The 22,500-nt window shown below is 45.0% G+C and overlaps 1 long non-coding RNA gene across 1 annotated transcript in view; it reads left to right on the top strand.

Annotated features, from left to right (window-relative positions):
- LOC121871748 overlaps positions 1–22,500 on the top strand; it is a 133,087-nt gene that overhangs the window by 62,800 nt on the left and 47,787 nt on the right. The window contains exon 4 of the long non-coding RNA XR_006089938.1: positions 6,810–6,856. This is a non-coding gene — a long non-coding RNA (uncharacterized LOC121871748). The remainder of the gene's footprint in view (positions 1–6,809; positions 6,857–22,500) is intronic.

Genomic DNA, 22,500 nt, shown 5'->3' with positions numbered 1-22,500 from the left:
AACCGTCCTCTCGTTAAACCATCGTACTCAAAGGGTTAAACCACCATTCTCGTTAAACCATCGTCCTCAAAGGTTAAACCACCATTCTCGTTAAACCATCGTCCTCAAAGGGTTAAACCGCCTCTAAACCATAAACCACCATCCTCGTTAAACCATCGTCCTCAAAGGGTTAAACCGCCCTCCTCAAAGGGTTAAACCACCATCCTCGTTAAAACCATCGTTAAACCACCATCCTCGTTAAACTATCGTTAAACCGCCCTCCTCAAAGGGTTAAACCACCATCCTCGTTAAACCATCGGCCTCAAAGGGTTAAACCACCATCCTCGTTAAACCATCGTCCTCAAAGGGTTAAACCACCATTCTCGTTAAACCATCGTCCTCAAAGGGTTAAACCATAATCCTCAAAGGGTTAAACCATCATCTTCAAAGGGTTAAACCAAAGTAGCTGGGTTAGGTTATTTTCTTGAGAAGTTGACTTGTTCCGGCTCACCAGACGTCCCCCAGAGGTTTAACTGGGATTTTACAATATATTATCCTTCAGGCGGCTTATGGCGGGAGTGTCTGTCTGTCTGTCTGTCTGTCTGTCTGTCTGTCTGTCTATCTGTGTGTGTGTGTGTGTGTGTGTGTGTGTGTGTGTGTGTGTGTGTGTGTTTAATTAGCAAGGTGGTCCCATAAATTTTCCCTCATACTCAACTTCCAGGATCAGTATAATTTCCTAAACACTTAAGTTGTGGATTTAAAATGTTTTGTTGATGTTTTTGTTGTGTTTACCGCTATTGTGTCTCGGGCGGTCAACACAGGGGGCGGTCAATAGAAGGGGCGGTCAACACAGGGGGCGGTCAACACAGGGGCGGTCAATAGAAGGGGCGGTCAATAGAAGGGGCGGTCAACACAGGGGCGTGATGTGACGGTGGGTACTGGGTGCGGGTGTGTGTGATTATCTCTCTCTCTCAGTGGTCAGAAAGCTTTAAATTAGGTTAGGTTAGCTTTAAATTAGGTTAGCTTAGGTTAATCATAAAATAAAAACTAACTGAAGGGGGGGGGGTATTCTTCAGGTAATTTTTTTCCCAGGGTGGTAGAGACTCTGTTAGAAAGATCCTGTAAAGTCTTGTTTCCAGTGGTATTTACAGCCCAGTAAACAAAAGCTCAAAGATCCAACTGAGTTATTTTTTTTACCCTAGGAGAGTTAGCGATGTGTTGGAAAGTTTGGCTAAAGTTCTGAGTTTATTTTTGCAATTAGTTTAACGTGTAAAGATGGTAGAGGATTTTGTTTACCTGTCTAGATTAATAGAGGTATTCTGGTCAACTGTCTAGATTAATTAAGGTATTCTGGTTACCTGTCTATGTTAATTAAGGTATTCTGGTTACCTGTCTAGATTAATTATGGTATTCTGGTCACCTGTCTAGATTAATTAAGGTATTCTGGTTACCTGTCTAAGTTAATTAAGGTATTCTGGTTACCTGTCTAAGTTAATTAAGGTATTCTGGTTACCTGTCTAGATTAATTAAGGTATTCTGGTTACCTGTCTAAGTTAATTAAGGTATTCTGGTTACCTGTCTAAGTTAATTAAGGTATTCTGGTTACCTGTCTATGTTAATTAAGGTATTCTGGTCAACTGTCTAGATTAACTCACCTCTCCAAACCCTTCAATGACAACATAACTTTGCTTACGGGGGAAACGAGGAAGAAGGAGGAGGTAAAGAGGAGGAGGAAGAGGGGGAGGAGAAGAGGAGGAAGAGGGGAGGAGGAGGTGAAGAGGAGGAGGTGAAGAGGAGGAGGTGAAGAGGAGGAGACACACACAGGCAAGACTTATGGAACTGATAAACTGTTGGAGAAAATGTTGGAGATGTATTGTTGGAGATTAATTGTTGGAGAAAATGTTGGAGATTAATTGTTGGAGAAAATGTTGGAGATGAATTGTTGGAGATGAATTGTTGGAGAAAATGAACAACACAGAAACTACGAAAATAAAAACAAATAAATAAAAATAAATAAGGCGTAAAATAATGAAAGAGGGAAATAAGCAACACGAAGATGAAGAAGGGAGATGAGAAAGATGTGAGAATAAATCAAAGAAAATGAAAAAGAAAGAGAATCACAAGAAACAAGACAAAAGGATGAACGAAATTAAGATACAGAAAAAAAATCGAATAATTATCAAAACACAGATATGGAAAACGAAGGAAATGAAGATAACGAGGAAGATGAAGAAGAAGAAAATTGTTAAAGGTAGTGGAATTGGAGAGAATATGCGTGAAACATAATACTGATGAAAGGGAATAATTATGGAAGGGAGGGAAGAGTGAAAAACAAAAATATGGGGTTAGGGGAACAGAGAGAAAGGATTAGGGAAAGAATTAAGAGATTAGGGAAGAAATAAAGGGATTAGGGAAAAGAATGGATTAGAATCTTTAGGGTAATTAACCTATAAACCCTGATGTAACGTGGAGAGAGAGAGAGAGAGAGAGAGAGAGAGAGAGAGAGAGAGAGAGAGAGAGAGAGAGAGTAAAGATTGAACGACGAGTAACTGTATCTATCTATATCAGTCAGTCAGTCAGTCAGTCAGTCAGTACAGGTATAGGTAGAATTAAAGGTGAACGTACAGGTATATATGCTAAGTCGGTTACGTACAACATACACACAAACACGTTCACGTATATACACACACACCCACACACACACACATCCCGGTAACCTAAAACAAAAGCATTTCATGTTATTCATTAACATGTTAAATCTGTTCCAATTACGTGTTTTCAGTGTAACCTTTGGTGCTTAATCCTATACTCTGATCTGAGGGATATTTAACCGAAGCCAAGGCTCTAGGCACTCATACGAACAGTTGACATCTGCTTGTCTTTTGTTTTCTTACTACTAATGTATAGATTCTTTGATAGTATAGACGCAGAAACCATCATTGGTTTTGTTTACATGGAGGAACAAAATACTGTCGCTCTTACTCTTTAATTCTGGTTTAAGAGAGAGAAAAAATATAGCAGCTGAAGATTTAAAAATACATAATGAACATATATAATACATTATTACATGGTGTCACTGTGTATGTATGGTAGTAAAAAATATTATGTTAACCTACAGATCGTCACAGAATTAGTCATGATAAACATCTATGATAACATTAACATTTATATTCAAAACAGCATCATTTAATACGTGTTTTTCCCCCCTCACAGACCACGACTTTTACTTACAAAAACGTTCAAAATTCCCTCGTTGGTTAGGTTAGGTTAGGTTTATTCTGAATATATTGTTACTTGATTGTGTACAGCTGCGGTCAAAAATTCCTGGAAATATTGAGCAATATTTGGCAAGTTCCTACTGTAATTTCTGTGTGTGTGTGTGTGTGTGTGTGTGTGTGTGTGTGTGTGCCTTCCTAAAGACGTGTAAGTGTATCATGTCATCAACCTTAATAACGTGTAATAACTAAAAACACACAACACACACACACACACAAAAACAATAACACGAAAACAAAAAGAAAATTGCCTTCACGACTCAATAAAAGCTAGAAGAAGAAGTTGTGTGGGCAGCCAACTGAATAAACTCGGTCCTCTGAGGAGGCAAAACCTGAAGCTGACAGTCCAGTGTAGATCAGACCTGAAGCTGACAGACTAGTGTAGATCAGACCTGAAGGGGATCAGACCTGAAGGACTAGTGTAGATCAGACCTGAAGCTGACAGGGATCAAACCGAAGCTGAGACTAGTGTAGATCAAACCTGAAGCTGACAGACTAGTGTAGATCAAACCTGAAGCGACAGACGTAGATCAAACCTGAAGCTGACAGACTAGTGTAGATCAGACCTGAAGCTGACAGACTAGTGTAGATCAGACCTGAAGCTGACAGACTAGTGTAGATCAATGAAGCTGGAGAGACTAGTGTAGATCAGACCTGAAGCTGACAGACTAGTGTAGATCAGACTTGAAGCTGACGACTAGTGTAGATCAGACCTGAAGCTGACGACTAGTGTAGATCAGACCTGAAGCTGACAGACTAGTGTAGATCAGACTGAAGCTGACAGACTAGTGTAGATCAGACCTGAAGCTGAAGACTAGTGTAGATCAGATCTGAAGCGACAGACCAGTGTAGATCAAACCTGAAGCTGACAGACTAGTGTGAGACAGACTGAAGCTGACAGACAGGTAGATCAGACAGAAGCTGAGACTCAGTGTAGATCAGACCTGAAGCTGACAGACTAGGGATCAGACTCTGAAGCTGACAGACTAGTGTAGATCAGACCTGAAGCTGACAGACTAGTGTAGATCAGACCTGAAGCTGACAGACTAGTGTAGATCAGACCTGAAGCTGACAGACTAGTGTAGATCAGACCTGAAGCTGACAGACTAGTGTAGATCAGACCTGAAGCTGACAGACTAGTGTAGATCAGACCTGAAGCTGACAGACTAGTGTAGATCAGACCTGAAGCTGACAGACTAGTGTAGATCAGACCTGAAGACAGACTAGGATCAACCTGAAGCTGCAGGCAGTGTAGATCAAACCTGAAGCTGACAGACTAGTGAATCAGACCTGAAGCTGACAGACTAGTGTAGATCAGACCAGCTGACGGACTAGGTGTGAGATCAGACCTGAAGCTGACAGACTAGTGTAGATCAGACCTGAAGCTGACAGTCTAGTGTAGATCAGACCTGAAGCTGACAGATGGTGTGACAGACCTAATGACAGCTCAGTGTAGATCAAACCTGAAGCTGACAGACTAGTGTAGATCAGACCTGAAGCTGACAGACTAGTGAGATCAGACCTGAAGCTGACACTAGGTAGATCGTAAGCTGACAGACTAGTGTAGATCAGACTGAAGCTGAGACTAGTGGATCAGACCTGAAGTACAGACCAGTGTAGATCAGACCAGCTGACAGACCAGTGAGACCTGAATTGAAGCTGAAGACTAGTAGATCAGACCTGAAGCTGAGACTATGTGTGATCAAACCTGAAGCTGACAGTCCAGTGTAGATCAGACCTGAAGCTGACAGACTAGTGTAGATCAGACCTGAAGCTGACAGTCCAGTGTAGATCAGACAAGAGAGAAAGACATAGATAAAGAGAGAGAGAGAGAGAGAGAGAGAGAGAGAGTACTCAGGCACCATTAAAAGCTTTTCCGGGGAGATAATTGTTTTCTCTCTCTCTCTCTCTCATCTCTCACCATTCCTTCATCATTCTGCCTCTTTACTGCCTCTTATTGTGTCTATTCACTGTCCCTTTTCTCCTTCCTTCCTTCCTTCCCTTCTCTTCCTCTGTCATCCCCACGCTAGGGTCCCACTGTCACCCACCACGAAATTACACGTCACCTGTTAGAGTGATGACGTGCTGCCTCCCCTGATGCGTGTAGTCTTCCACTCACCTCTATTCTTCTAACTCCTCATCTCCTTCTTACACTTCCTCACTTCCCACTCACTTCCTGGCAGTAACATCCTGTCCAAGATATTTGGTCAGAGAGAGAGAGAGAGAGAGAGAGAGAGAGAGAGAGAGATATCTTCCTTAACTGTTTTTTTTTACTCTTTCTATAAAAAAGAAACAAAAACAAACAAACTCTAAAATTCTTGTGTTCCTTTGAAGAGAAAACATAGTCTCCTGTCGTCCCTTCCTGAAAAAAAAAATGAAACTATCATATTTTCTTACTTTCTTCCCGTAAATAAAAGTGTAGCTTCTAGTCTGTCCTAGGAAACACACAGAAAGCAAATCGTTATCATCCATAGAAAATGTAATCCACCGTAGTTTATCCTTGAAAAAGGTTATTTATTTATATCGTCTACAAAATGCAGAGCTAAAGAGAATTCCAAGGTTAAGGGGTTGGGGGGGTGGGGTAGAGGTGCGGGGAGAGGGTGTGGGGGGTGTGGGGGAGAGGGGAGGTGGTGTGGGAGTGGGGTAGAGGGTGTGTGGGGGTAGAGTGGTGTGTAGGGTGTGTAGAGGTGGGGGTAGAGGGTGTGTGTAGGTGGTGTGGGGTAGGAGGTGCGGTAGGGGTGGTGTGGGTAGAGGGTGGGAGGGAGAGGGTGTGGGGGTAGGGTGTGGGTAGAGGTGGGGTAGGAGGGAGGAAGGGGTTACCTGGTCTCAACTGTCTACCCAGGCCAGAAACTGTCAATATAGAAAGCTTGAGAGTAAAAGTTACATATGAGATAATTAAATAGTTCATTAAGGTAGCGTTGCTATATTTTTACTGTTATGTTACTACGTTACTGTTATGTTACTGTTATGTTACTGTTACGTTACTGTTACTTTACTGTTTTGTTACTGTTACGTTACTGTTACGTTAGCTTGTTACTGTTATGTTACTGTTGCGGTACTGTTACGTTACTGTTACGTTACGTTACGTTAGTTGCGTTATCACTGTTGTTACTGTTGCGGTACCGTTATGCTACGTTGTTACGTTAGTTGTTACGTTATTTTACTGTTGCGGTACTGTTACGTTACTGTTGCTACTGATATATTACTGTTACTATTTTTCAAGCTGTTACCTTTATGTTACTGTTTATGTGCTGTGTAATTCCATAAAGGTGTGTGTGTGTGTGTGTGTGTGTGTGTGTGTGTGTGTGTGTGTGTACGTATGGATTAATGGATGTACCCATTTAGTAAGTTAATGTTTCACTATGAATGTGTTTTTATGTAACTGTATGTATGTATGTATGTATGTATGTATGTATGTATGTATGTATGTATGTATGTATGTATGTATGTAGCATCTCGTATCATTCTTCAATTCTAAAATTACCGTCAAATTTTCACATCACATCAAAATTATTAACAAAAGAGTAATTACCTGACGATACCTGTCCTTCACAGGTAGACCTGGAGAGTGAACACGACACCATAACCCTAAAGGTCATCAAGTAAGTGTCAACACAGGTCAGTTTATAGTGTTAACAGAGGTCAACTGATATATGTAAACAATATTCAGCTGATAGTGTTAACAGAGGTCAGCTGAGGTACTGGGTTATGTAGTCTTCCTCCTTGTCCTTAACTCAAGATGTGACAACGGGTATCACTGGTGCCCCGTCAAGCTGTTAAACTACTTTGGGCCTCTGACAGGTCCTTATGCAATATACTCCCCTAATTGGAGCTGTGAGAACGCATATCACAGGCTCATTAACGCCGTATCTTGTGTGTATAAAGCTGTTGAGATGCCTTCGAAGCTTCAATTATAGACGCTGAAGTGACTTTAATAATCATCTCTTTTCACCATTACGAGAATCTTTTAGGATCAGGTTAGGTTTTAAGGTTTGGTTAGGTTAGGTTAGGTTATGTTCTCCAAGGGACCAGGTAGAGACGTTTATATGAGATAGTTATAGTGGTTCTTTTAGACGTGAAGGTCATTAAGAAGAGGAGAATATTAGTGTTATAAAGGTCACTCAGGACTGGTTGTGCTCAGACCTCAGGAAAGACGATATTATTTAGGTGAGGAAAAGTCACCCCGTGGGATGACTACAGCCAGGTAGAGAGAGTCATACACATACATACATACATACATACATACATACATACATACATACATACAGTACACCTCTACCATCCATAATCACCTTCAGTACCAAGTGTCGTGAAAATACCTTTGATTCTTGTTTAGATGAGACCATATTTAGAAACACACACACACACACACACACACACACACACACACACACACACACACACACACACACACACACCCACACACACACCCACACACACCCATTATAAACCTGCCCAGGCGCTATTAGGTATGCTTACAGGCTTGAGGAAACGGTTGGGGAAACAGGTGATGATGCAGTCAAGAAGGGAGGAGGATGGATTGGTGGAGGGGAGGGACGATTGTGGAGGGAGGACGATCGTGAGAGGAGGGACGGATTGTGGAGGGGAGGACGGATTGTGGAGAGGAGGGACGGATTGTGGAGGAGGGGATGGGATTGTGAAGAGGGACGATCGGAGGGGAGGGACGGATTGTGGAGGGAGGAGGGATTGGAGGGAGGACGGATTGTGGAGGGGAGGGATTAGTCAGGAGGAGTGGAGGGATTGTGGAGAGAGAGAGAGAGAGAGAGAGAGAGAGAGAGAGAGAGAGAGAGAGAGAGAGAGAGAGAGAGGTTCATATGGGTAAGTCTTGATAAAAACTCTGGAAGTCTTGAAGCGAAAATATTAAAAAGCCAAGCAAGAGAATAAAGGCCTGGACTCGTGGAAACCTTTGAGATGCTTCCAGACACTAGGAGATGCTTCCAGACACTAGGAGATGCTTCCAGACACTAGGAGATGCTTCCAGACACTAGGAGATGCTTCCAGACACTAGGAGATGCTTCCAGACACTAGGAGATGCTTCCAGACACTAGGAGATGCTTCCAGACACTAGGAGATGCTTCCAGACACCAGGAGATGCTTCCAGACACCAGGAGATGCTTCCAGACACTAGGAGATGCTTCCAGACACTAGGAGATGCTTCCAGACGTTAGGAGATGCTTGAAGCTAATTTGGGGGACACTTTGAGACGTTTGTAAGTGCTCGGAGATGCATGGAGACAATTGAAGAAGCCTTTGGTGATTCATGGGATTCCATTTAGATACTTGAAGACATTTACTAGTCTTTGTATCGAACCCGTGTACTGTACTGGTCAGAGTGACATCTGCTGGTTAGTGTTTACGTTTATATCTTCGACTACAGTGCCGAGAAACTAAATGGGCAAGTGTGATGATTTTACACCATACCCGTGTGTTCAGCTGTAGGGAGCCGAAATTATCTACAAAGTTGCACGTACATCGAGCAGTGGTCCTCCCCACCCTGCTATATGGCAGCGAGACATACTATAGGCCTTGAAAACTTTCACCAACGTAGTCTACGTTCCATCCTCCGAGTTCGCTGGGAAGACAAGAGAACAAATGCCAGTATTCTCGCTGACACCAACTGTAGGAGCATCGAGGCTACCATTATCCATGAACAACTACGCTGGACTGGCCATGTTACCCGCATGGACGACAGTAGACTGCCAAAGCAGCTACTTTACAGTCACCTAACGAATAGTAAACGTAACGCTGGCGGGCAACTGAAGAGGTATAAGGATAGTCTTAAGACAAACCTGAAAAAGTACCAAATCGACCCCCTCACCTGGGAGACGATCACTCCACACCGTAACGCTTGGAGGAGCACCATTGAGAAGGTGTCAATACTTTCGAGTTAGACCGACTGCATAACGAGGCAGACAAGCGCCAACACCGGAAAAAAGCTGCTGCCGCCCCTCCCGCACTAGATGTAGCCCTCCACACGTACCACATCTGTGGATGACCATGCCGGTCCCGTGTCGGCCTCTCGAATCACCTCAGAGCTCACCAACGGAGGTGACATCCTGAACAACTCATATCATTGAATCATAGCTGGATGATCGTCTTACTCGATTCCGAGTGACAGCAAAGTAGTAGTAGTAGTAGTAGTAGTGTGTGTGTGTGTGTGTGTGTGTGTGTGTGTGTGTGTGTAAATATGGTCTCATCTAAACAAGAATCAAAGGTATTTTCACGACACTTGGTACTGAAGGTGATTATGGATGGTAGAGGTGTACTGTATGTATGTATGTATGTATGTATCTATGTATGTATGTATGTATGTATGTATGTATGTATGTATGTATGTATATGACTCTCTCTACCTGGCTGTAGTCATCCCACGGGGTGACTTTTCCTCACCTAAATAATATCGTCTCACCTGAGGTCTGAGCACAACCAGTCCTGAGTGACCTTTATAACACTAATATTCTCCTCTTCTTAATGACCTTCACGTCTAAAAGAACGGGAGAAGGGAGGGAGAGAAGGAGGAGAGGGAGAAGGGAGGGAGAGAAGGTAGGAGAGGGAGAAGGGAGGGAGAGAAGGAGAGGGAGAAGGGAGGGAGAGGAGGAGAGGGAGAAGGGAGAGAGAGGAGGAGAGGGAGAAGGGAGGGAGAGAAGGTAGGAGAAGGAGAAGGGAGGGAGAGAAGGAAGGAGAGAGGCGATAAGGAAGAAGATAGGGATGTGGGTAAGGGAAAGAGGGGAGAAGAGAGGGAGGTAGAGGGGAGAACAGAGAAGAATGAGTGAGGAGAAGAAAGAGAGAAAGAAAGATTAAGGGAGATACGAAAGAGATTAAAAGATATAAGAGCCAGATTAAGGATGATGAGAGGGAGATTAAGAGAGAGAGAGAATACCACCACCACAGGTAACATTACAGGTGTGTCCTCATTAAAGACCACACACACACACACACACACACACCACACACACCACACACACACACACACACACACACACACACACACACACACACACACACACACACACACACACACACACACCAGACTAAGACTTGGAGTGAATCTATCAGCATCACCAACCTTAATTGATATTATTTTAGTAGAGTGATAAATGAGGAGGAGGAGGAGGGGAGGGAGGGGGAGGAGGAGGGGAGGAGGAGGAGGAGGAGGAGGGAGAGGGGGAGGCTAGTGTCTGAAATGTGTTGGGGCTGCATGCGTTGGTGTGCAGGTTCTTGGTGCCATTACATGTATTAGGTTAATTGTCTGTCTATTTGTCTTCTATCTGTCTCTGTCTGTCTCTCTATCTGTCTGTCTCCAAGTGGTATTCATGGACTGCCCGTGGTGTAGAGATAATGTAAGCAGAGAGAGAGAGAGAGAGAGAGAGAGAGAGAGAGAGAGAGAGACATCCACTATCTCTCATCATTTCTGTCCTGTTTTTTTTTGTACTGTCGTCTCTATAAACAAATCCTAAAACAAAATTATCCTCGTCATCTTAAACACGAAAGGAATATTTTGTGTAATTAGAAAGTAACATAAAGAATAACGGAAATAAAAACAGTAATTAATAATATAAGATCTAATGAAAGGAAGGGCAGGTGAAAGGCTTTATATGGCCAGGACTGATGTATGGGTGAGAAGCGTGGACACTTTGAGCAGACACCAGACAGAGGTTGTGGAGGCCTTTACAGTGTGGTGTTATAGACGAATGTTAACAATAAACTACACTGACAGGAAAACAAATGAAGAAGTACTAAGATTATCAAAAACTTCAAGAGAAATACTTGAAATGTTTAGAAAAAAAGACAAATGAGATACTTTAGTCATATAATTAATGATGAAGGAATAATAACGGAAATATTAATGGACAAAGTTGAGGGTAGGAGGGCCAGAGACCGAGTCCCCAGAGAGACACAACACCTTAGAGGATTGGTGAACACAGCCTGAGAACGATTAGAGTGGAGGACTGTGGTCACCAACCCTCAGATATGACGACGGTGCTCTGATTGGTTGATTGAGTTATATGTTTACCCCTTGAATACCTGTCATCTCTCTCCAGGCTTTAACGTGTATGTAGTATTTCATGTGTGTCTGTGTGTGTGTGTGTGTGTGTGTGTGTGTGTGTGTGTGTGTGTGTGTGTGTGTGTGTGTACTCAGTGTCGTTTCCTTGTCTTTGTCGGTATTAGAAATAGAGAGAAAGTTAATGGGGGAAGAAAGTTAAATAGAAAGTGATGGGGAAAACGTGAGGGATAGAAAGGGTTAAGAAAAGAGAAAGTGTAGAAGAGAGAGAAACGGCGAAGGAGAAAATTGGATGGTAAAGAAAGTTGAAAGAAAGTTTCCACTACAGAGAAAGAAAGAATTGAAAGAAATCTTTGGGTTTTTTTTACCAACCTTGATGGAAGAGGCCTAGAGAGAGAGAGAGAGAGAGAGAGAGAGAGAGAGAGAGAGAGGAGAGAGAGAGAGAGAGAATAATAGCCAGACATGGAAGAGAATCATGAAAGAGAGAATGGAATAAGGGAAGAAAGGAGAGAGAACAATAAGAGATATAGAATAATAAAGAGACTCAAAGAGAAGCGTACCCAAGTGGGGAGACAGAGAGAGAGAGAGAGAGAGAGAGAGAGAGAGAGAGAAAGAGAGAGGCAGAGAGAGAGAGTTTCTCCACTTGTTTATTGATGGATTGGGGAAGTTGAGCAGCATCTCTCTCTCTCCCAAACCCCTAATGTGCTTTAACGTGTCTGCATGTGTGTGTGTGTGTATTATTGTGGTCTGCATAGCCTTGTTACACCTTAGTCTGTCTCTCCTGTTACACTCCCTGCCACACTACCTCTGAAACAACACCCCTGATCTCACCCTCACCCCACACCCCTGCCACACCCTCTGCACCTCACCCCACATTCTCACACTTTCACTTACACTCCCACACCTCACCTTCACACCCCCACCAGCCACACCCCACCCCACCACATTCCCCACACACCTGCCACACCCCTCACCCCATTCCCACACCCCACCCCACACCCCACACACCTCACCCCACACTCCCTGCCACACCCTCACCCACCCTGCCAACCCCTCTCACCACACCCCTGCCACACACCTCACCCCAAGCACCCCTGCCACCCTGAGCTTGTATTCTAAGTTAGCATTGGCTTTGAAAAGTAAACATCTCCTGGGGGGCTAAGAGGCCTAAATGGGGCTGGTGGCGCGCTAGGAGTTGGATAATAGAGGGCCAGGGTGGCTGGTGACGCAGTAAGGGGGCTGAGTGAAAGCCAGTAAGGGGCTGGTGATGCAGTAGAGGGCTGACGCGGGCTAAAGGAGGCAGTGACACGCAGTAAGGGAGCGGTAAGGGTAAAGGCTGGTGAGCGGTAGGGGCTGGAAGTAAAGAATAGGGGAAGGAGGGTAAGAGAGCTGGTGAAGGGTAAAGGGGCAGTAAGGGGCTGGTGAAGCAGTAAGCCAGGGAAGTGAAAAAGAGCAGTAAAGGGGGCTAGTGAAAATGGTAAGATAAGAAGGGCTGCAAACAGAGAAGTAAGGAGTGAAGCAGTAAGGGGGCAGTAGGGGGAAGTAGTAAAGGGGCTGGTCGGTAGTTTAAGGGAAAGTTGTTAAGCCTATAGGGTTTCAAATGGACTTTATAGGGCTAAGGGTGGCGTAAATGGGACTAAGAGACTCTAAGGGGCATTAAGTTATGAGGTAAATGAGTCAGTTAAGGGGACTAAGGGGGGTTGAACAGGGCTTAGAGGAAAGGGAATTTAAAGGTGTTGAGAGCTAAAGAGAGTCTAGTAGGGGAGAAAGATGATAAGGAGGGTAGGAGGCAAAAAGAGAGAGAGAGAGAGTTAGAGAATTTACCCTTCATATATTATTTTTCATTCTCGATAAATTATTCTTCCCTTAGGCCCTGAGTGACGTTCCAGCCATTTTTTAGTTATTTCAATTGTATTTTTTTCCGATAAATGAGAAATACGTAAGTTATTTTGGTATTACTGATTTACAAAAAGATGCGTTAGGTTAGTTAGGTTAGAGTTAGGAAGGTTAGGTTAGGTTGCTCTCTCTTAGGTGAGTTACAGCAGTGATCCCAGCTAATATTATTAATTAGACTTTTGAATGGTGGTGAACCTCTCTCTCTCTCTCTCTCTCTCTCTCTCTCTCTCTCTCTCTCTCTCTCTCTCTCTCTCTCTCTCTCTCTCTCTCTCTCTCTCTCTCTCTCTCTCCTCTCAAGGATTCTTAGATTGTCTGGGTGGGGGCTGTGTGAGTGGGGCTGCAGGTGGGGCTGATAATAACGTGGGGGAGTCCAGTGGAGAGTACAGACATACACCACACACACACACACACAATGACACACACACACACACACACACACACACACACACACACACACCAAATTAATCAGCCACATATGAAACAGAACACAGGCCATCAATTAAACTAACCTGGCAAAGCCTAACCCCTAACCTTCTTTAAAAGCCACTAGCCTAGCAAAACCTAACCTAACCTAACCAAAACCTAAACCCAAGATAAGCCTTTGTTCAGTAATAGACGAAAATCACAACGTCAACTTTTTTAACTTTTTCCCACACGATTTTTTCCCATTGTAAAACACAAACACAGAGAGGAGAGTTGGCCTGTTTTGTGTGTCACTGTTTGACCTGTGTGTGTGTGTGTGTGTGTGTGTGTGTGTGTGTGTGTGTGTGTGTGTGTGTGTGTGTGTTTTTTATATTTTGTGATATAATGGAGAGAAAGCGTCCATTTTCAACCTGGGCTTCCACACGTTACGCCTGCAACATAACTAAGAATGCGTTAACACTTAGCACCACCAGTTAGAGACAGAATTAACACTGAGACTCTACCTTAACTAGACACGTTCACTTAGCACCACCAGTTAGAGACAAAATTAACACTGAGACTCTACCTTAACTAGATACGTTCATAGCACCAGTTAGGGAGACAGAATTAACACTGAGACTCTACCTTAACGAGATGCGTTCACTTAGCACCAGTTAGAGAGCAAATTAACACTGAGACTCTACCTTAACTGAATACGTTCACTTAGCACCAGTTGGGGGCAATTAACATGAGACTCTACCTTAACTAGATACGTTCATAGCACCAGTTAGGAGACAGAATTAACACTGAGACTCTACCTTAACTAGATACGTTCTTAGCACCAGTTAGAGACAGAATTAACACTGAGACCCCACCATAGCAGATACGTTCACTTAGCACCAAAGTTAGGAGACAGAATTAACACTGAGACTCTACCTTAACTAGATATTGTTCATTTTAGCACCAGTTAAGACAACATTAACACTGGAGACTCTACTAACTAGATACGTTCACTTAGCACCTTAGCAACCAACACTGTTCAAGGCTCATTTAGCACCAGTTAGAATTAACACTGAGACTCTACCTTAACTAGATACATTCACTTAGCACCAGTTAGGAGACAAAATTAACACTGAGACTCTACCTTAACTAGATACGTTCACTTAGCACCAGTTAGGAGACAGAATTAACACTGAGACTCTACCTTAACTAGATACGTTCACTTAGCACCAGTTAGGAGACAGAATTAACACTTGATTCCTCGTAAATCCAGAGAAAATTCTGTACAAAAGAGTTCGGGGTTCCGTGAAACACTCTAAGTGCGTTTCACTGTCAGAGTTCGTGATTCATATGACCCGTCGAACGATATTTTTTCACCTGTCACCAGTTCAGATGTCACTCAAATCTGTCTGTCACTGTCTATGTCTCTATCTGTCTACTGGCTTGTCCGTCCATATGTTTCTGTCTCTCTCACTAATATAAAAACGATAGTTATCAGTTCCCTTTCCATTTTTCTCCCAATTAAACAACATTATCCTAAATTTCAGAGCCTCAGGATAAGGAAATATACCCTTCACATTATTTATTAAGAGTCAGGATATATTAGGATCTTTATATTACGCCAAAAATACAAAAAAATAATATTTAACTTAGGAAAAAAATGCTAAAATATTTCGCAACTACAGTCAGCTGATGTTGGGGGGCCAGAGGTCACTATAGAGGTTAACAAACACTGTATACGACGGCTATGGGGCCCAGAACTGATGGTAAATTGACCATCCTATTAAAAGGGAGGGAGGGAGGGAGGGTGTATGGGAAAGGGGGAAGAGGGAGGGGAAGTAGGAGGGATGAGTAAAGAGGGAGTGAGTGATAGGGTGGAAGGGAGGGATGAGTAAAGAAGGGAGTAAGTGATAGATAGGAAGAAAGGGAGGTTAAAGGGAGTAGAGGAAGGAAGGGAGAAATATGAGAGAGAATGAGGAAGGGAAGGAATGAGGAAATAAAAGCGGGAATAAAGGGAGGGAGGAGAAAGAGGAAAGAGAGGGAGGAGAGAAAGAGAGAGAGAGGGAGGAGAGAATCTGTAAATAGTTCATCTTCACATCATTAATATATCAACACACACACACACACACACACACACACACACACACACACACACACACACACACACACACACACACACACCTAAATCTTCCTCTTATTATCAAAACGTGTGTCTACCACTTTTATTAACCTTTATTCTATTTATTATTCTATTATTCCTTTTTCCTCATATTATCATCATATAAACTTTTTTCTTTCTTTGCCACTCTATTCTGATTGTATTTGTTGTTTTATCTCTTCCTCTGTTTATTTGTGTGTGTGTGTGTGTGTGTGTGTGTGTGTGTGTGTGTGTGTGTTTGATCCAGGCTTGAGGTGGCACTGGGTCACTTTCGTTAGGCGGAAATGCCAGGAACATCCCCATCCGGCCTGGCTCTTACTTACTTGCTTACCTTGCCCCCTCTCTTGCCATCAAATCTTGAGGGCAAGAATCTTGGATGTGAAAGCGAGTCTGTCTCATCTCACTAACCCTAATCTCTCTCTCTCTCTCTCTCTCTCTCTCTCTCTCTCTCTCTCTCTCTCTCTCTCGGGTATGAATTAAAGAGACTGTTGGCTATAGTAGTAATAAACATTTTATAGGCGGCATCGTCTGAGAAGGGGTGACGTCAGACTGGGAACGACGTCAGATTTGGTGATGACGTCAGAGTGGGGTGTGACGTCAGAGGGTAGGGAACAGGCGGGCGGGGTATTTGATTAAGAGTAATAGAACAGAGTTAATGGGTGGCCGTCACCAGTGGTTATATGGACACACACACACACACACACACACACACACACACACACACACACATAAACAAACATATATACATACACACACAAACAAGCACGTATGCCTGCACTGAAACTTTTAGGTACACGTACATAAACATACATACATACATACATACACACATACATACATACATAATGGTTGCCCCTCATGTAACGAGGATGGCCGGCCCAAGGGCCACCTATGAGTGAATTTGTTTAAGGTGTAGAAGCTGTCGCCAACACAACACCCACACCCTGAGTTAACGAGTTGCATGACCCAGTGTCAAGGAATAGTCCGAGAAGACCGGACAACTCGCCAACTGCACTGGCTAACCATTACCCCGGAACACGATCTGCAAATAGATTAACACCCAGGTCCCCAATTACTGCTGAGTAGACAGAGGCAAATGGCGTAAAGAAACTTGCCCATCGTCTCACCCTGCCTGGAGATCAAACCCGGGTCCACTTGCTTGCGAGGCTAGCATGCTGACCATTACACCACAGGTACAATCAAAGACAAAAGTCGTGTCGCGGTTTTGTCCGAAGATTAAATATAACTCGTGAAACATTATGAGAGCCCCCTACCACAAGGCAGAGTGGACCATAAGTTTTAACCCTTCGGCATATGTTTTCACTAAATTTCACGACACGAGCTTTGTCTGCCATTGTACACATACATACATACATACATACATACATACATACATACATACATACATACATACATACATAGAAACAAACTTACACACAGGAGTATTTTTGTTGAGGGAACGTGTTGGTCCAGCTAAGCTGTTGGTGTTATCTGCTGAACACACTCCTCCCTCCCTCCCTCCCTCCTTCCCTCCTACCTCCCCTCCTCCCTCCACTCCACCCACCTCCCCTCCCTCCCTCACTCCTTTTCCTCCCTCCCCCCTCCCTACCTCCCCTCCCTCCCTCCCTCCCTCAATCCAGAAATCATTATCTTTGAGATATTTGTTTTATTATAGCTATTCTTTGATTCCATAGTATGTTTACTATTGTGAGTTTCCTTCTGTTGAATGTAAACAAACACAGCACTGCCACACTGCACAAAACCTGACGAGCCCCTGTAAACGAACAAGTGAGGGGGTACTGTACAAATTACGAGACTGTTCTCTGCACTTTTCCTGTATCTGGCGGGCAGTAAAGATTATGTCAGTGGTGCCACGTGATGGTTTAAAGCCACATTGAGATTCTGGGAAGAAGTTTTCCGGTTCAGGAAGAAGTCTGTTTAGGAGGACTCGGGCGATAATCTTGCCAGCGAGATCTCGCTGCAATTGCCACAGTCTGACTGGTCTCCTTTATTCTTATAAATATTGATGATGGAGGTGATTTTAAGATCATAGGGGATTTCCTCCTTTTCCCATATATTCTCTAGGAGAGAGTGGAGACGGCTGGTAAGCAGAGGTCCTTCTGCTTTATTCACCTTCGCTGGGATTCCATCAGGCACCTGAGGCTGTGATATTTTTCATCTGCTTGATGACAGTAGCTACCCCATCCATGGATGGAGGATAGTCGAGATGGGTCAGCTCTGGATGCTGAGGGACCTGCTGGGTAGTCAGGACATCCACATCGGTTTTTCGGTTGAACAGCGAATGGTAGTGCTCTTTCCAGCGCTGATGGATGCCAATTTCGTCTTTAATTATGGAGTTACCGTCGGATGAGTGATTGGGTCACATATTGTTTTAGCAGAAATGAAAAATTCACGCATCTTGTGTGCAAGTTTTTGTGTTTCACATGCTTTATTCTCCACCAGTCGTTCATTAGTTTGTGAAGTTCGCACTAGACCGCCACTTTCTTCTGGTGGAAGGTATCAGCTTTGGTCCACGACTGAGGGTTGTTCTGCCAGTCAGTGAGAGCAGCACGTTTACTATTGACGAGTACTTCGATTTCCTGTTTATTTTCATCAAAGCAGTCCCAGTGTTTTCTTTTGGTCTGGCCGAGGGTCTCGTTGCAGGTTTTGGTGACGACAGCGTCAAGGAGACTCCATTCGGCACTATGATTTGGGTTGATTGTTGTTGAGTTGTTCTGCCTCTTGTTGCCTTCACCGTTTTGGGGCGACGTGAAGAGAGAGCTTGGCTGTGAAGAGCCGATGATCAGTGTCACAGTGGTCTGAGCCACGCAAGGCACGGATGATGAGGACATCTCGGCGATCTCTTTCTCTGACAATGATGTAGTCAATGAGATGCCAGTGTTTGGATCGTGGGTGTTGCCACGAACCCTTGAACTTGTCGGCCTGCTAACCACACACACACACACACACACACACACACACACACACACACACACACACACACACACTAAAACTCTTACAATGTAATTTAGTTGTTCTGATATCTTTGAGCTTCTCCCATTGGGTCATGGGAGATGGGGAAGAGTTGTGGGGAGGTGGAAGAGAATGATATGGGGAGGGGAAAGAAGAGAATAATGGGGAGGAAGAGAGTTATGGGGAGGGAAGAGAATTATGGGAGGGAAGAGAATGATGGGGAGAGGGGGAAGAGAATGATAGAGGAGAAGAGAATAATGGGGAGGGGGAAGGAGAATGATGGGGAGGGGAAGAGAGAATAATGGGGGAAGAGAATAAATGGGAGTGGGGGAAGAGGCGTAATGATGGGAGGGGGGAAGAGAATTATGGGAGCGGAAGAGAATTATGGGGAGGCGGGAAGAATTATGAATTATGGAGGAAGAGATGGGAGGGGAAGAAATTATGGGGGGGAGGGGGGAAGAATTCATGGGGAGGGGGAAGAGAATGATATGGGGGAGGGGGAAGAGAGGGGTATGGGGAGGGGGAAGAATTATGGGGAGGGAAGAAGGGTATGGGGGAAGAGAATTATGGGGAGGGAAGAGAATTATGTGGAGGGGGAAGAGAATGATGGGGAGGGAAATTGTACTGGAAGAGAATTATGGGGAGGGGAAGAAGGGTATGGGAGAGGGGAGGGGGAAGAGAATAATGGGAGAAGAGAATTATGGGGAGGAAAGAAATTGTGGGGAGAGAGGGGAGGGTAATTGGGGAGGAAGAGAATAATGGGGAGGGAGGAATTATGGGAGAGAATATGGGGAGGAAGAATGATGGGGAGGGAAAGAATTATGGGGAGGGAAGAGAATAATGGGGAGGGGGAAGAGAATTATGGGGAGGGGAAGAGAATGATGGGAGGGAAAGAATAAGAGAATGGGAGGGGGAAAGAGAATTATATAATGGGGAGGGGGAAGAAATTATGGGGAGGGGAAGAGGAACCCAATGGGGAGGGGGAAGAGAATTATGGGGGAGGGAAGAGAATGATGGGGAGGGGGAAGAGAATAATGGGGGAGGGGGAAGAGAGAATATGGGGAGGGGGGAAGAGAATTATGGGGAGGTAAAGAGAATAATGGGGAGGGGGAAGAGAATTATGGGGAGGGGAAGGGAGGAAGAAATTATGGGGAGGGGAAGAGAATAATGGGGAGGGGAAGAAGAATTGATGGGAGGGGAAGAGAATAATGTGGAGGGGAAGAGAATTATGGGAGGGGGGAAGAGAATGGGGAGGGGGAAGAGAGAATAATGTGGGGAGGTGGAAGAGAATTATGGGAGGGGGAAGAGAATAATGGGGAGGGGGAAGAGAATTATGGGGAGGTAAAGGGAGAATTATAGAGGTAGGAAGAGAACAGGGAGGGGAAGAGAATAAATGGGGAGGGAGGGAAGCGAGTTATGGGAAGGGAAATGAGAATTATGGGAGGGGGAAGAATGATGGGGAGGGAAGAGAATGATGGGGAGGAGAAGAGAATAATGGGGGAGGGAATTGTGGGGAGGGAAGGGAAGGGAGAGACTGGGGAGGAGAGAACACTGGGAGGGGGGGCAAAGAGGTATGGGGGAGGGAAGAATTATGAGGGAAGAGGTATGGGGAGGGGAAGAGAATTATGGGGAGGGCAAGAATTATGGGAGGTAGGGTAAGGGGGAGAATTATGGGGAGGGAAGAGAATTATGGAGGGGGATGTGGAGGGAAGAGAATGTGGGGAGGAGAATGAGGGGAGGGGAAGAGAATTATGGGGAGGGGGGAAGAATTATTATGGGAGGGGAAGAGAATTATGGGAGAAGAGAATTAAGAGGGGGAAGAGAATTATGGGAGGGGGAAGAGAATGGGGGAGGAAGAATTATGGGAGGAAGAATTATGGGGAGGGGAAGAGAATTATGTGGAGGGGGAAGAGAATGATGGGAGGGAGGAAGAGAATTATGGGAGGGAAGAAATTATGGGAGGGGAGGAAGAGAATATGGGGGAGGGGAGGTGGGGAGGGGGAAGAATTATGTGGAGGGGGGAAGAGAATGATGGGGGAGGGGAAGAGAATTATGGGAGGGGGGAAGAGAATTATGGGAGGGGAAGAGAGGGAATGGGAGGGGGAAGAGAATTATGGGGAGGGGGGAAGGAATTATGTGGAGGGGTAAGAGAATGATGGGAGGGGAAATAATGGAATTATGGGAGGGGAAGAGAATTATGGGAGGGGGGAAGAGAATGATGGGGAGGGAAGAGAACAACGGGGAGGAAGAATTATGTGGAGGGAAGAGAATGATGGGGAGGGGAAGAGAATAATGGGGGGGAAGAGAGAGGGGGAAGAATAATGGGAGGGGGAAGAGAATAATGGGGAGGGGGGGGAGAGAATTATGGGAGGGGGAAGAGAATAATGGGGGAGGGGAGAGAGAATAATGGGAGGGGGGGAAGAGAATAATGGGGAGGCGGGAAGCAGAGTTATGGGAAGGGAGAGAATTATGGGGAGGGAGAATGATGGGGAGGGAGGGGGAAGAAGAATAATGGGAGGGGGGGGAAGAAATTATGGGGAGGGGAAGAGAAGGAGTGTGGGGAGGGGAGAATAATGGGGAGGGGAAGAATGATGGGGAGGGGAAGAGAATATGGGGGAGGGGAAGAGGGTATTATGGGGAGGGGGGGGAGAGGGTATGGGGAGGGGGAAGCTGAGTTATGGGAAGGGGAAGAGAATGATGGGGAGGGAAGAATTATGGGGAGGGGGAAGAGAATTATGGAGGGGAAGAGAATGATGGGGAGGGGGGAAGAGAATTATGGGGAGGGGGAAGAGACCAGGGGAGGGGAAGAGAATTATGAGGGGGAAGCGAGTTAAGGAAGGGGGGAAGAATGATGGGGAGGGAAGAGAATTATGGGGAGGGGGAAGAGAATTATGGGGAGGGAAGAGAATTATGGGGAGGGGGGAAGAGAATAATGGGGAGGGGGAAGAGAATTTATGGGAGGGGGAAGAGAATTGGTGGGGAGGGGGAAGAGAATTATGGGGAGGGGGGAAGAGAATTATGGGGAGGGGGAAATGAGAAATTGGTGGGGAGGGGGAAGGAGTTATGGGAAGGGGGAAGAGAACGTGATGGGAGGGGGGAGGGAAGAAGAGGGGGAAGAGAATTATGGGGAGGGGGGAAGAGAATAATGGGGAGGGGGAAGAGAATTATGGGAGGGGGAAGAGAATCATGTGGAGGGGAAGAGAATTATGGGGAGGGGAAGAGAATTATGGGAGGGGGAAGAGAATTATGGGGAGGGGAAGAGAATTCAGGGGGAGGGGGAAGAGAATTATGGAGAGGGGGAAGAGAATTATGGGGAGGGGGGAAGAGAATTATGGGGAGGGGCAAGAGAATTATGGGGGAGGGGGGAAGCGAGTTATGGGGAGGGGAAGAGAATTATGGGGAGGGGGAAGAGAATTATGGGGAGAGTGAGACAACAGGAGAAGAGGAAGTCCACAGATCATTGGGAGAAGAATGAGAGGAGTTTGGTGACAGGAGAGAGAGAGAGAGAGAGAGAGAGAGAGAGAGAGAGAGAGAGAGAGGAGAGAGAGATTCACTTCCCCATAAGGTACAGGTGTTAATGAGGAGATGAAATAGTTTAGAGCGTCACCTGTACCGCTATAAACAGGTGAGCACCACTGACCTCTCTCACCTGTAATTAGGGTCAGCTCCACAGTGATTCGTCGCCGCTCCTGCCTGTGTGTGTGTGTGTGTGTGTGTGTGTATTTGTGTCTCTGCACCCTACTGGATGGCAGACATTAAACCTAACCTCACAAATCTGACTTAACTTCCTTCTTA

This window comes from Homarus americanus, unplaced genomic scaffold, assembly GCF_018991925.1.
Source record: "Homarus americanus isolate GMGI-L3 unplaced genomic scaffold, GMGI_Hamer_2.0 scaffold39675, whole genome shotgun sequence".
NCBI classification, from domain to species: domain Eukaryota; kingdom Metazoa; phylum Arthropoda; class Malacostraca; order Decapoda; family Nephropidae; genus Homarus; species Homarus americanus.
Note: the sequence above shows the minus strand (reverse complement) of the source record. Positions and strands in the feature narration are given on the sequence as shown.